Source organism: Cydia pomonella, chromosome 8 (genome assembly GCF_033807575.1).
Source record: "Cydia pomonella isolate Wapato2018A chromosome 8, ilCydPomo1, whole genome shotgun sequence".
Lineage (NCBI taxonomy): Eukaryota > Metazoa > Arthropoda > Insecta > Lepidoptera > Tortricidae > Cydia > Cydia pomonella.
Window position 1 is genome coordinate 6,171,205 of NC_084710.1, and position 16,405 is coordinate 6,187,609.

General features: G+C 37.5%; 1 protein-coding gene across 1 annotated transcript in view; it reads right to left on the minus strand.

The window, feature by feature from the left end:
* LOC133520441 (uncharacterized) overlaps positions 1-14,090 on the minus strand; it is a 267,551-nt gene extending 253,461 nt beyond the window's left edge. Inside the window, exon 1 of the mRNA XM_061854854.1 lies at positions 11,602-14,090. The gene's annotated coding sequence lies outside the window, so the exon portion shown is untranslated. The remainder of the gene's footprint in view (positions 1-11,601) is intronic.
* Positions 14,091-16,405: the final 2,315 nt, after the last annotated feature.

Genomic DNA, 16,405 nt, shown 5'->3' on the forward strand with positions numbered 1-16,405 from the left:
CGACCGGCTAAACATTACTGCAGGACTTCTCTCCGACTGGTTCAGTAAAAACGGCCTCACCTTGAACATACGGAAAACGCACTTTGTTCACTTCGACCTCTCGGGAAGGGAAACGAGGTCCATGTCTGTGTGCGCAAATGGGCTGAATATCAAGCAAGCTGCGAGCTCAACTTTTCTGGGCTTCGAACTGGACAGGGGACTGACTTGGGCGGCACATATTGATAAGGTGTGTAATAAGTTGTCAGCGGCCTGCTTCGCACTAAAACGTCTGGCTCGGCTATTGCCTCGCGATATGCTGAGAGCGTGTTATTTTGCATCGGTGCACGCACACCTGCAGTACGGGACCGAGCTGTGGGCCCGAGCCGCGGATTGGGAGCGTGTCTTTCGGTTGCAGAAGCGTGCCGTACGGGCTATAGTCCGAATCGCACAAACCGAATCGGCGAAACCGCATTTCAAAGCCTTAGGCATCCTAACCCTGCCGTCGTTACTAATCTTCCAAGCGGCAATATACGCGCGCTCACAAGCGGACAGCGTCCCAGCCTTGGCTCGTGCGGCCCCGCGCCGCTACCCCGCGCGCTGCGGCCGCGCCTGCCGCAGGCTCGCGCCCGTGCCTTACAAGCTGGCCAAGTCGGACAAGCTCGTTCACATATTGGGCCCAAAAGTATACAATTGTCTCCCGGATTCAATAGTAGTTACTAAAAGCGTAGCAGTATTTAAACACAAATTAAAAACTTGGTTAGTCGAGCAGGCGTTCTACGACCATAAGGAGTTCTTTAAATTAGGAACTTAGTTATAAGATACATTATGTAGTTAAAATACAAATCTACAATCTTTATATACTGTATAAAATGTGACATGTAATTTATATTATCAATAAATATTATGATTATGATTATGATTATGATTATGATATATTTGAATTTTTTTGGGAAAACTTTGTAGATTGGTAAGGAATGGAAAAGAGTTAAAATAAAAACGATGTTTACAATAAGGACACTTAAATTTGATTATTCTTCTTCTCCCCGCGTTGTCCCGGCATTTTGCCATGGCTCATGGAAGCCTGGGATCCGCTTGACAACTAATCCCAAGATTTGACGTAGGCACTAGTTTTTACGAAAGCGACTGCCATCTGACCTTCCGACCCAGAGGGTAAACTAGGCCTTATTTGGACTAGTCCGGTTTCCTCACGATGTTTTCCTTCACCGAAAAGCGACTGGCAAATATCAAATGATATTTTGTACATACGTTCCGAAAAACTGATTGATACGAGCCGGAGTTTGAACCCGCGACCTCGGGATTGCAAGTCGCTAGCGCTTTTTACTTAAATTTGATTATTATGACATTTATGACAAGACAACTGTGTAGCTACCACCAGTTCGGCACTGACATAAACGCTATCGAGAACTTACTTTTTTTACATCTCGCTCGTACTCGCATATAAGTGCGAGCGAGATGTATAGAAAGTAAATTACGTTCTCGATAGCGTAGATGTCAGTTTTGACACTGTCAGTGACTCATGGTACGGGTACTGGTGCTGCCAATATGTATCGCCTTTAGTTACAATTTATTTGATTTCTGCAATTGGATGCATAGTTTAGTTCTAAATGTGCTCATGAAATAAAACGTATTTTTAAAGGATTCACAAGATTGGAATTCCAAACTGAGAGACAAAACAAAAACGAATTCCCGGATATCGAGGGATTAGCCGCTCAAGCGTTCTCCATTAAGAGTAAGAAAGCTGGCGAAAGAGCCGACGATAACGCAGAGGCCTTTAAAAAGTTTATAAAGGATATTGTTTTAGATTATGTCATGTATATCCACCACAGACACATATTGTAAATTTTGCATGACCGAACTCCTTCTTATTTACAACCAAGGCTCGGAAACCGGTTTTTCCAAACCGTTCAATCATGTACTTGGCGCAAAACCTTTACCAATTTCGTTCGTAAAACCGTTATTATTAAACCGGTTTTTAAGAGAGCATTTCCATAAAGTTCTTATAAGATCAGATTAGGTCACAATAGTTCTTGAAACGGTCGTGTTCTTTTGAGTTGAGAGTAAAACCAAAATAAACCGGTATTTACCGCTTTTTTTAAAACCGCTTCCGAGCCTTTTTTTTTCAACTGTGCAGAATTATAAGCAAAAATAGAGTCAGACCAAGATAAGTTGACAGCGATTTCGATAGCCCAACCTGTGCAAGTGTTAAGTAAACGTCATAATTTCATACAAGTTTGACGTTTAACTTGTATGAAATTGCACTGTCTCCGCTGCCATAATCGCTGCCAACTTATCTTGGTTTGACTAAATGACTAATAGGTACGTATACGTACATATTCTGGCCTATGTGCCCTATTCTATCCCTACGTTCACTATTCCTTGGCTTTTACGAATTAAAATACTTAAAAACGAAATACAATTAGCTTTATATTTCATTTATGCTTACATAATTAAATAATAGATACAGTAAAATGTAAGAAATGTAAACATTATACTCACATTTATAATAATTGTAGGCATTTTAATTTGTCATTATATTACGTCATATTAACAATGAAAATCCAATAAAGCAATTTGAATTCTGAAACCACTTTACCATTTCCATATGCAATAAAAGTAACAGGCTTACCCCGCACTTACACGGCAATCATTTCCCTTTAGGGAAAGGTACAGTAATCCAGGTTTCGTTGGATACTCGTGTCTCGCAAGTTAGTGGCTTAAGATAAAGGGATATATATCCCTGGAATCAAAGGATACGTTCTGACCGCTGTCTTTCCGTGTGCGACATATCTGCTGTACCTTTTGTGTAAGTACAATTTTATATAAGAAACAAGAAGATATAATCTATTTATAGAATTCCGTGCCCGAAGGATGACAAACGGAACGGTATTATTAAAGATTTGCTGTTCGTCTGTCTGTCTGTCTGTCTCACGCAGGGCTGTATCTCAAAAATCGTAATAAAACAGCTGAAATTTATACATCTTGAGATCTATTGCCGCTACAGCAACAAATAATGAAAATAATATAATATAAATATAAGAGCCTCGGTAGAGAGTATCATTTTGTACCATTTGGCGTTGAAACTCTAGGTTCAAGGGGTCCCAGCGCGCACAAGTTATTTTAGGCTAGTTATAGTAATCGTCTGTATCTTGGACTAAAAATACTGGCCTGTATATATAATAATATCCATTATGTATATTGTTAATATAAAATTGAAAATGAATGCGTAGATTGCGTAGCCCTATACTCGAACTTGGAAATTTTTTCGTATTATTGCGTCATCAGCTGTCACACTTTGTCTTAAAAACCATGTTCTACATATGCCAGTACGCATAGTAATTTATAATCGGTACAACAAGCAAAGGTTAAACAAATTATGTTTTCACCCCACTGTTCGGAAATGTGGCAATAGATGGTCTAAAACCAAGCTGGAAAGTAGGCAATAGCTGTATCACCCAGAGACATGTCAGTCGCTTCGCTTGACAGACAGATGAAGTGTGCGAAAGGGAAGCCATGACGTATATGAACAAGCCATAAGTGCGAAAGAGGCAGACTACATATGAGAAAACGTAACCAATTTTGAGTTCGAAGGCGGCCGAGGCGGCCAAAATCATATTGCCGTATTTTTTAACGTGAAAAATATAAGAGAATCAAAAAGAAAAATATATATTAAGTAAATTAGGGACGATGGTGTCATGTTGTGTGCCGGGTTGTAGTGTTTCAGTGCCAAAAAACCCAGGAAAATACTCATTTCACAGGTAATTATGATATTCCTAGCGAACTTTTCGTAACGATATTTTATCAAATTAACAGCATAAAAAGAGTAAAAAACCAATTTATACAGTTCATTATAAGTTTTTCTTCAATTGTGTGTTAATATTTCATCATATTAGTCAATAATTTAGAATATTTTGTGTAAAAACCTAAACTGTTACTTTACGCTAGGGCTTGACAAAATGTTCATATGACTGTATCGATAACTTGTCGGTATATTAGTAGGTATGGTATTAGTTGTTCACAAGATATCAAAAGAGATATTACCTTTATAACCGACTTAAAATAATAACGATTGTTATAATACCTTTTCTGAAGGTGCACATGTTTAGCGATAAATTTAAACTTCACTTTCCAACACAGTACTTACATTTTAACCACTTTTCTACGGCTTTGCCGCCAACACAAGGAAACACAAGACAGCGTATACTTGTACACAGCGTATACACACCCAACCCAACTTGTCAGCAGGAAAAAGCGCGAAATTCAAATTTTCTTTGGTAAGTCAACTCTTTGCGAACACATTTTCAAACAAGTTCAACTTTATCATTTTCAACTTTTTCAAACACATTTGAAAAAGTAGTCGATAAAGCAGTTAAACATCGATAGATTATTAATATGTTGTAACATGACATCACTATTTTTGTTCGCACATAGACAATTTACGCACACACTTGCATTTCATTTTTGGCCACACTTTCGAAGTTTGACAGTCGTTCTATACTATCCTATTTCTATGGTATCACCTCAACCACCACTACTACAATGTTTCATTGTTGTCATCATTTGTCATTGGTGATCATTGTTATCATTATCTGTCATTGGTGATGGTAAAAGGTCTTTTTTGGAGCAACATTTTCCTTCAAAAATAAAATTAGTTTATTTATAGGACCAATTACTTGTTTAAAAAAAAAAGAAACGTCAACGTCAAACGTCAAAACCATTCAGTTTTTTTTTAAATATTATGGCCTGGGTGCGAGTCCTTTAAGCCATCATTCAGTTCACGCTTAAGGCGTTTCTACTTTTGTAGCTGTTTGTGGTTTTTTTTTAGCAAAAACGCTTCTAAGTTTAGAGTCGGTTTGAAGCAAACAACAGAAATACCCCTCTAAAAAGTGATAAAAAAGTAAACAAGGCCGGATCGGAAAATACTTACTGATTGTGTAAATTGTGTTTGACTAAAAATACAGGAAAGTACAATAAAATACTAACGTGTTGGCCCTCAAACTCACTCGTCCATCCTTGAGCGGTTTTCCGGCCTCTCCTCCAATGTAGGAATTTCAATGGAACTAAATTTTTCATACTAAACAGAACTGTCACCATTTGATACCTGAGCCAGGCCATTTGTCAGCCATTTACATGAGCAAAAAGAGCCCTTTATAAATCGGCATCCGTCTCTGAATATTGACCTTTTTGTCAAACATTGGCAAGTAAATATTTAAGCCAGCATGAATATTATTCTTCTATCGACACCACTTGCCTGGCGTATTTTTCTCAATATCAGATTATGAGTTCGAAAGTAAGTCAATATCCTTTATCCACGCTTCTGGTACTGATGAATGACAGGTTACATGATGGGTATCTGTCACGGAAATTGGGTCTTACGTTACCTTAGATATTTGGCCTATCCAAATAATCGAATCTCAATTATTTTTAGAATCAAGAACTTTTTTTATAATTTACGTTATGACGAACATGCTTGTACACTTGAGCGTGCATGGAGGAGGAGGAAAAAGCAAAACATATTCTTCTAGAATGCAAACAGGTAGAAGTATACAGGAACAAATACCTAGGAACGCCGAACACACTGAAAGAGGTATTTAACAACCTGAAAACACTGTTAGGTTTTGTAGAGGAGCTGGGGTGGCTAGAGGCCTCGTTTTTCACGCAAAATAGGCACAATGGATGTCGAGTTGCGGAAAAGTCCCTGAAAAACTAACTAACATGCTTGTACATGTACATTGGTGTTTTCCAATTTGAAAGTCAGTTGGAAGTAACCTATGTCGACGAATCGATTGACAAATCATTTAGCAAAAGGGCTCAGTGGGTTGCGATCCTCACTCCTGATCGTACCTGGTCCAACAAATATGCTTGGCAATTCAACGGGGCAAGCCGGGTTGATACCATAGCCTAGTTTAATTTAGTGCTTAAGTTTGACAAAGCCTGTTGCAGATTACATCATTTCATTTGTGAGTAAATAGGTGACGAAGCCTGTAGCTGAATTGCTTTTGTGCCCACTTAACGAAGTTCGCGCTGCTGATCACGAACTAATGGATGGACTTGTTTCTGTTTATATTTTATGTCTCTCACCTGAATAAATTATATCTTTAATTTGATAAAAAAGCCTGAGTAGTTTTGAAGTAACGTTGAAAATCTGACAAAACATTCACATATCTACATCTACACGCATATATTGCTAAACCCTCAAGCTAAACCCCTAACCTTTCCTATATTACGATGAAAAGCATCTAACGTACAATTAAACCAAATATATCTATATTTTCTAGATACTAGCTTCAGCCTGCGATTTCGTTTGCATGGGATGATGATGATTGATAAAAACTATCCTATGTCCTTCCTCAAGTTTCAAACTATCTCCATACCAAAGGGTATAGTCGGGTAAGCATGGACAGTGCCCTGAGCGAAAAAAAATATTTCCTTTTACTGGATTATTAACCTATATATATGTAGTGCTTTCACCAAAAAATAAACCTCAAATGCTTATGGTTTAAAAAAAAATAGTGATGTGTAACATTCAAGTTTTTCACACTGTTAATCCCGATTTTAATTATTGAAAAAAATATATGTTTAGCATTATTAAATTTTTCATGAAATACATAAATTTGATAACTGTCGCAATCTCGCGCGTAATTTTTTTATTTTTCTAAGGTTAATATCCAATAAAAGGAAATTATTTTTTTCGCTAAGGGCAGTTTGGCCATGCTTACCCGGCTATACCTTTTCATCTAAAACGGTTCAGCGGTTTAAGCATGAAGAGGTAACAGACAGACAGACATAGTTACTTGCACATTTATAATATTACTAGCTTCTACAAGCGAATTCGTCTGCGTGGATTGATGATGATGATTGATTAAATCCATACTTTGTCCTTTCCCGGGCTTCATACTATACTATCTCCATACCAAATTTCATTTAAATCGGTGATCGGATCGAAGGTAATAGGTAGACAGGCAAACAGACAGAGTTACCTACTTTCGCATTTATAATATTAGTAGGTATTATATAGGTAAGGGATAATCCACAGATTTAGGATTAACTAGATACTGCCAGTGCAAGACTTGCGCATGTTTTTAAGTACGAGATGGAATTCCATCCAGATGTGAATGTCTCGCAACCTCGCAAAATGGCTAATACTGTAAAACTGAAGTTCTTGTGTAATGCTTTGACGGTAGTCACATTAAACAAGATAGACCAGGTAGGATAGGTCCGTTAAGTTGCTTCAGATGCCCGAAGGGCAAAGTGTCCAGAAATAGGATCCGTCGAGTGCTAAATCTCATAAGTTATTGGCAAAAAATTAAATACCATTTTATGAATTTTGCATTTATTTTTGTGCCAATATGTAAACGCTTCAAATACATTTTTCTAAACACCATTTTGAACTTGTCGATGTCGACAAGATTATTAATGTGACCAATACCAACGAACGAAATGGTTTAAATATATCGTTGCTAAGCTTATCGCTGAAACTCAACCGGGCTAACGCTCACCGTTCGGATGTTTCGTCCGTAATCATAAAAATTCTCTTCAAAAGGACCGTAATGAGATTTTCTTGTCGGCGAAATATTCGGTGGCTTAGCCTGATATTGAATGTCAGAAAGCCGTGCCACATCGAGCTTTAGCAAACAAGGTGAAGTTCCGTAGTGACGTGCCGTATCCGGTAATACAATCCAAGGGGGAATATATTTTTGGAAATATTATAGTGAATAAATATTCCTGACATGAGGAAATATTAAACAACAATATTCACATCATTATTTAGTACAACTTTTAGATGCATTTACAATATTTTTGACAATATTCTGCGTGTTACTGGGAACATTCACCTGGACGTAAACTAAATTAAAATAAACGTGTATAAATAGAAAATACAAACAGGGTTTTACGAAATTCTCTTTATATGTACGTCGGGTTTGATTTTCAATTTGGTTGTCTGGAAGAGATCACTCTTTAGCGACAAGGCCACCTGTTGTTTACCTCTATCTTTATTTATTATGTGTGTTTCCTTGTACATGTATTTTGAGGTTGTGTAATAGACTGGATTTGTATTTTATTACTTTTGTTACGGGATTTTTCCTAAAAACATAGTATTAAACCGCGGCACAGCCCTAGTTCCGTTGCCTTTTCATATCCTTGATAAAGTTATGGGTATCCGAATAAGAGGGACATACGTATACAGTACAATGCTTTGTTTTAGATGTGTTACGGGAGTGTAAAGTGCGTTGTTTATTTTCTCGGTTTATTATATTTTTGCTGTTTTCTTAAAGCGAACCTCATTTCTGTCCTTATTTCTCTTCAGACCTCAAATGTATTAATATATGACACTTTTAGCTGTTTCGTCGTATTTATCTAAAGAAACTGCTTATAATACTCATATGAAAAACGGACTGGACTGACAGATTTGGTGAAATGGTAAGGAATTCCAGTTTGACTACGGAACTTTTATAAAGTTTCCAGAATGTGTGTGACGAAGTGTATGGTGCGTGTTTGTAAAATATTCGAATTACAAGTACATCATCAGGTCATCGTAACATCTAACCTCTACACATGATACGTAGCGTTCATGATAGACAGTATGTCCCAACGAACTTGAAAAGGTACACCCAAACTTCGTCGTTTAGCACCTCTAACCGACTTCTAATGTTCAAAAAAAGAGAGGATTTTCAATACGGTTGTGTTGTATATTTCATTTTGTATTTTTTATACTACTCGTACAGATCTCGGTCATTTTTCAAGCTATTTGGGAAATTATTGTTTATTTGAAAGCAGCGGTAGTCAACCTTTTTTTGTGAGGACCACAAAGACGGATTTGCCTTGTAGCCCTAGGCCGCAAGATGAATTTGCTTGAAGGTGACGTTCGAATGGTAAGGCTATGTATCTATACTAGGATCAGGAGGCCTAGCCAAGATACAATTTGTAAATAGATAACGCCAACGAATCGATAAAAAATGTATGGGAATGACAGGTACCAACGATGACTCTGTCGAAGAATGTTAATGAATACAGACATGCTAGCCAAGTTGCAATGTTGTAACGAAACGCTTCCTTCCCATGTTTGTCATCATTATTATAATTCTGATGATAGGATTCATGAGGAATCGTGGGAATTCCTCAAATAGGCATATATGTAGTGATTTACTGGACTTGTAACTTTTTGTTATTAATAAATATATGTATTTATATCAAAAAGATTTTATACAAGGTTATTTTTTGCTAATTGGTTAAAATGATAAACCCAAAAATTTAAACTTTACATGACTTGATGTGCATAATTTATATTTTCACTCAGTCCACGGTGAAGAAAATAGGTAGTGTTGTAAAAATGTTTTTTAGAACTCGTAAAAATCTAGGCACTGAATGAAGTCATAAAAATGTAATAAAGCTGTACTTATAAAGGTCCGTCCTTCTTCTTATCTAGATAGGTACCGAGCGAGATTCGACCTCCACAAGGAATTGAAATAATAAATCAGACTTGTTTCTTTAGTCGGCTACGATACAACTGGGAACAATCTGGGAAAAACCTTTTGACGAAAATGAAGTTTAGTATTTTTAATTAAAGATTAGAATACCAACGTAGCCATGATTTACTATTTACTTATATATTACTGAGAATTAGGGCCTGTTTGACAATGTCCAAGTAAACTCCTGAATAAGCTAGTACTTACCTGACGAATGAAGTCATCGTTTGCGTTTCACGATCTTCAAATAAGCTTAACTGGTAGATAAAGTGCTAAGTTTTACAGGAAGTTTTATCAGGCAGTTAATTTATTTGTTAATTAGCTATCCAATACTTTACTTGGACATTGTGAAACAGGCCCTTGTTGTCAGTAATATAATATCTAATAAAGTTTAATAAAGGCCCACCGATGGTTAAAAGTATTCTATATCAGAGGTGGCCAACTTGATTAGACCCAAGATCTCCTGTTTACTAACGAAACCTTGTGCGATCTACCAATTACATACTTCTTGAAACCTTAAATGAAACTGGTCTACGTATTTATATTTTTTGCCTTGCCACGATCGACAGGACTAATAGTCGCGATCGACCTGTTGGCCACCCCTGTTCTATATAATACATTCGCTTCATAAAGCTTTTCTATTCCATGTGGGTGTATTCCCTGTAAATGATTTATATGAACACACCTATGTATTCCTGCCTGTGCTCGGCGGGGACAAATGAGAATACACCCGAATGACTGATAAGTTCAAACGCATGCAAAAATGATGACGTTGCTCACATTGGGTTACAGATAGAAAAACGCGGGGTACCTACATTTTCCGCGAGTGAAAGAGATTGAAGAAAGACATTGAAACTCTGACTCTCAGACCTAATAAAACCGACGCTTGATGAAATATTTAAAGGTAAGTAGTGTAGTAGGTTAAAGGTTAAAGGTAAGTAGTTAGATGAAGTAACACTGTGCAACACAGGAACATTAGGTAAGTCACATAATGTCACCGTGTTGCACAGTGTTGCTCCGTACGTTTAGTGTTTGTAGGAACTCGAGTCTTATGAGTCTGAATTTGAAGAACTTGACTTATCTTTACGAGCTTCAGCGCTTAAAAAAGACCTAAAAAGCAGGAGCAGGAGTCCTCCTACTCCTTAAAAGGCAGAGTCTTTTAAGTCCCGAGTCAAGTCCTTTGTTGAGTCTTTTTTAAGCACAACTCAAAAGGACCCGAGCCTCCGAATAAAGACTCCGTCAACAATTTTATGGGGTTTACCTAAATAACAGAGAAAAGATAATAGGCGTTATTGTATGATTTGTGTGCCCAATCCATGAGTATTGCTTAAAGAATTTAGAAATTGTTTGTAAAAAAAATATAAGTTCTCCGAAAAGGACTCGAGTCTCTACAAAAGACTTGGGTTTCTAACAATTTGAAAAGACCTTGAGTTTCGACCTAATTATTAGTCTGAAAAATTGAGTCGAGTCTTAAAGCAGAGGGCTCAAAGGACTCGAGTCTTAACCAACAACGTACCGTGCGGTGTCATACTATTAGCTAGACAACGCTATAACATTACAATGGGAAGGCAACGCGTTCCATCTTAGGCGTAAGATTTTATGTTACCTATCTGTAAGGTTACTTTTTAGCAAGAAAAATACCTACAAAAAAACATATAGTTTAACGGAAATAATATCACCTAAGTCATACATCAATGGAATGTGTGACTTTATAGCTGACTCCAAACTCTTGCAGCAGAAGATTCAGAAGGTCCGAAAAAACTTATTTGTACTTAAAATAAGCCCTTTGTTCAAAATTTTTACAATATTTTTAATAATACTGTCTAGTTGCAGAACTAGAATTCGGTACATCAAGCGTCAATTTACGCAATCTCTTTTTTCCAAATAATTTCTTCGTAACACCAAGCACCGTACTTCGCATCACATAAATTCAAGAAACTTGAAAAAGATGGCTTGCAATTATATGTGACTTCCTAAATCACACAATTCACGATCTCTCAGAACTGACTAAGACAAGCAACAGTTTGGTCTTGAATTATTTCTTTGTCCTTGGAAAGGAAAGAATACATTACCTATTTTATTAGTATTGTTTGCCGAAAATAATCCGCGAGTATAACACACCATAAGTTTTACTTACCAATCATTCTATCCCGCGAACGACTTCGGAAATTCTCTCTGATTAATTTTAAATAGTTTCAAAGTTTCTCTCACAACACAACTGACAAATCCACCTTAAAAACTCAAGCAAACTTAAAAATCATTTTTCCCTCGTATAATATTTTATAAAAAAATATGTCCTTAGAAAAGTCAAATTATATTTTATATGGATTTTTTTCGGTTTAAATTGGAGGGTAGTTCTCGCTCCGAGTGTCTCGAACCGACTGAACCGTATCCGGGGTGGCTTTTCCCGATTTCCACAATTCTGCGAGAGGTTTAGCAGAGATACTACAGTATTATGTGACGTAGGTCGGTGTTATAGCGTCATCTATACGCGCAATGGGAACACGTTACTTGGCTTCCCCAACCCATCTTTAGCGACATCTGTTGGCATTTTCCAGAACTACCTGGTTTGATACGTTGTAACGTTGTTGCTGAAGTATGTAGGGTCAGAATGCTCCAATAGAGGTCGCTAGTTTGACAAAGCTTAAAACGTTACTATATTCCACGTGAGATTTGGTGTGTGTTATATTCCCTTCCTCCCCCCTCCAGGGGTTATAATATATAAGTAGTAGATTTTCAAAATTCCCTAGTGTTTTTTTTTACATAAATGAAATAAAATAACAACACGTATCGTAAAACATGTGCATCTGCCTAGTATCAACTAGTGTGAAAGATATATATCGCCATACTGTCTGCCTGATTCGTAATACCTTTGTCTTTATTATCTTAAAAAATGAACACACACACAAACACTCAGACATTAAATATAAATAAATAAAAATAGCTTCAGGCACTGGGAATATTAAAAAAAAAACTGCCTACGCCTATTGCGTTATCTATATGTTATTCAGATAATTTCGGGTCAAAGAGTTTGCAGACTCCTGACTTAACAAAATTAAAGATAGTAAACAATATGTATATCGGCTAGGCAGACCGGTCGTCAATATACAATAAATCATATAAATATGAATTGTATACAGCTCGCAGGCTTACCTACGCCTACTGCTAACTGAAGGTACTACAAAGTTCGTGGAAGTTTCACAAGAAACAATGGAAACGTTCATCTTGGAAATAGAAAATAATCGATGCCTACAAGTACAAAAATCTGAGAAGTTTGCGAAATTTTTTCAAATGGAAATTTTACAATTTTGGAAACTTTCTGAGGGCCTAATTTCGGAAACATTCTGAGGGACCCTCAGTTGTAGGTACTATAAGAACCCGCAGCTGCAGCCGGTAAATCTCCACGGACGTCTGCGGAACCTATTTAATTACCTACGTCCACTCCCCTGAACCCTAAAGGTACAATTTATTTAGTGCACTATTTATTATCGTGGGTTTAGTTCGCGTTACCGAACGATTAAAGAGCTATTTTTAGGCTTCCTTACCTCAATTAGAGGATTAATACGTTTTAGCAAAAACTTCATTTTTGGTACAAGCTTTTGTCGCTGACTGTACTTTTCTTACCATGGGCAACTATATCTCTCACAATTCTAAAAACCCCAAATGCAATCTGCGTTGTTTCAGCACAGAGTTCCCATGTCTATGCCCTGTATCCATATTCAGATCAGCTCGATGGTATCATAATATTGCATTGTCACACAACCTATGTACGCAAATTTTCAGCTCAATCAGAAATCGGGAAGTGGGTTAAATGTAGCTTCCAAGATTTGGCACTAACAAAATAACATACAAAGTTAAAGCCCGACCAGAAATATATGATCATTGTCAAGAGGGCGCTGTTATTTTCATGTATAGAGTGACAGTTCAGTTTAGTACGAAATTTTTAGTTCCAATGAGATTCCGCAATATGGCGCGTGATCATATATTACTGGTCAGGCTTTACTTACTAACCGGGCAAGTTAAATTAAAGCTTGTAAAAATATCGATAATCTGCTCTGAATGAAGGAACTGTATGGAAAAAGTTTTTTTATTTATTTACTTAAACTTTATTGCACAAGATACAAAAAGATGTACAAATTGCGGACTTACAAGTCAACCATCAGAGATTTTTATGTTTCTTGCAATTTATACTCAATTTATACTATGTCATTCACCTCGACAAGATCTACTTATAATGATATCATAGTGTAAAATATAGTCCTCAAGAGCAATAGGAGGTAGATTCTAAATCAACAATTTGTTATGAGTAGTCTGGTTTTGACACAACCTTAACGGTCTTCATGGTCACGCACGAATTTCACTTCATGTCGCATGCACCCATCAGAGTGACAGTCGTCAAGGTCGTATCAAAATAAAGATCAAAATCCGTAACAAGTTTTAAATATGAATCTGGTTCCTAAACCAATTTGCGCATAATTTTTTTTTTTTTTCATTTGCGGCTTTTCTAGTGCTCTAATCTAGTTTTTTTTATGTGATAGTCAGCAAACGAGCAGACGAGCCGCCTGATGGGAAGCGGTCATCGTCGCACATGGACATAAGCAACATTACAGAAGCCACTTAAGCGTTGCCGACCTTTAACCCCAAATACCCGCTTCTTGAAGAATTCCATGTCGTAGCGCAAAGGAAATACCTCAGGGGGGCAACTCATTCCACATTGTGCACGTTCTAGGAAGAAATGAGCGAGATACCCGCTTATTCTTGGTGGGCCATGTATCTAAGATTGTATGTATCTAGATTAGTCACCAAGAAGCTTTTGATTCCGAACAAAAATGGAATCGATTATCGTTTACAATATTGGCAATTTTGTAGGATTTTTTTTCCAGAATCTATAAAAAAAAAATACTACGTCGGTGGCAAACAAGCATACGGCCCGCTTGATAGTAAGCAGTGTCCGTAGCCTATGTACGCCTGCAACTCCAGAAGAGTTACATGCGCGTTGCCGACCCTAATAACCCTCCCTCCCCTCGTTGAGCTCTGTTGTATCTTGTTGTGGCATCGTCCACAAGAGAGGTATGGGCATTGTGAATGTCATCTCGCTTTGTGTGGTAGGGCACAGCACAGCAGATGTCAATCCAGGTCTAGAGCAGAGCCCAACTTGGGAAGTACCTCCACCTTACAGAAATCTGTAAGTCGTCGGTGATTTAAATTCCGGGAAGGATCAGGTCAAAAATACCTGTAATAAGTTTGGGCGGGGTTCTTTTCACTCGTTTCAATGGAATGGTTACGTTCCCCTGGACTGGGCGACTCTTAATTTATGCTATTTAAGTTGTAACAAACTGTGCCTCTATCATCCCCTGGGAAATGGGACAGAATAACATTAACAACACACAAAAAAAACGATTATATATGCTGTAACGGCTACAATCATGAGACATTTAACACATTGAGCACCGGGAACCCGCTTGGTGGGTTCTCTGTTCGTAGTTGCTTTCCTCTACAAAGCGGGAAAACGCTTTATCAAATGTCACTTTTTTAAATGTAAATGGTTGATTTGTTGATGAAAATCACTATATGTATGCCTTTCACATTTGAAAAGTTTCCTCAATTCTTCATGGATCCCATCATCAGAACTTAGTTTTGACAAAAACAGGACCAATTTGTATGTATATAAATTCAATAAAAAAAAGAATTTTCTAAATCGGTTCAGAAATGACGGAGTTATGAAGTAACAAACATAAAAAAAACATACAACCGAATTGAGAACCTCCTTTTGAAATCTTAAAGTCGGTTAAAAATGAAACTTAAGCCGCTCTTGTTTATGGTAAAATGTTGGCAGTGTTTAAAAAACGGGCCAAGTGCGAGTCGGACTCGCACAGGAAGGGTTCCGTACCATTATCTATAAAAACGGTCACCCATCCAAGGACTGACCCCGCCCGACGTTGCTTAACTTCTGTGATGGGATGAGAACCTCGAGATTGGAAAGAAATATTTATTTTATTCTGTTTTTAGTATTTGTTGTTATAGCGGCAACAGAAATACATAATCTGTAGAAATTTCAGCTGGCTAACTATCACGGCTCATGAGATACAGCCTGGTGACACACGGACGGACGGACGGACGGACAGTGGAGTCTCAGTAATAGGGTCCCGTTTGACCCTTTGGGGACGGAACCCTAAAAATGATGGTAAATAGGTACTTGTTTTACAGGATTTGTCTATACCATCCCATTACTAGTGCCAGTCCCATCATAGGGGCGTTTACTATATCCAGAAGTGGCATTCGATATTTAATAATCGTCATTGAAATGTAATTTATTAAATACGAAATGACATTGTATAGGTAATATACTATAATCGGCAAAACGTCCCACTTTGTCGCTTGCCATAAGGACGAGTTTTGCTTGTATTTTATACGAATAACCTGTCAAAGTGTCCTTATGGTAAGCGACAAAGTGGGACGCGGCTTCAATCAAATTAACTACATACCTATAGGGAGCGTGCTTGAACTGTAGGAGGCAGCACAGGAGCCGTCAGATTTTTTGGCGCGAGGCGTAAATGTGATGTTTATTGTTCCGATGTCGCCCAAAAGATTGCAGAACCTACTATGCACAAGAAAACACGTGACGTGTAAATGTACATGTTTATGGTTCCGATTCAGGCCACAAGATGGCAGACCCTCCAACGCGCACGGTCCCTATACGCGATTACTCTAAGTAGCAACTTTGTTTTGTGAGCGAAAAAAATTATCTGGTGTTTCATAATAAAGTTCAACTTGGCCAGTAGTCCTACTATGATTTGACACTTGACGTTTACGTTAGCATAGCATAGTGCGGAGTTAAATAAAGGAATAGGTACAAATTTTTTTAAGTCAATTGACAGTGCCATCTCATTACAAAACTTTGCAATATATTTTTGCGAATGGCCAATGCAGTCCATTGGTCC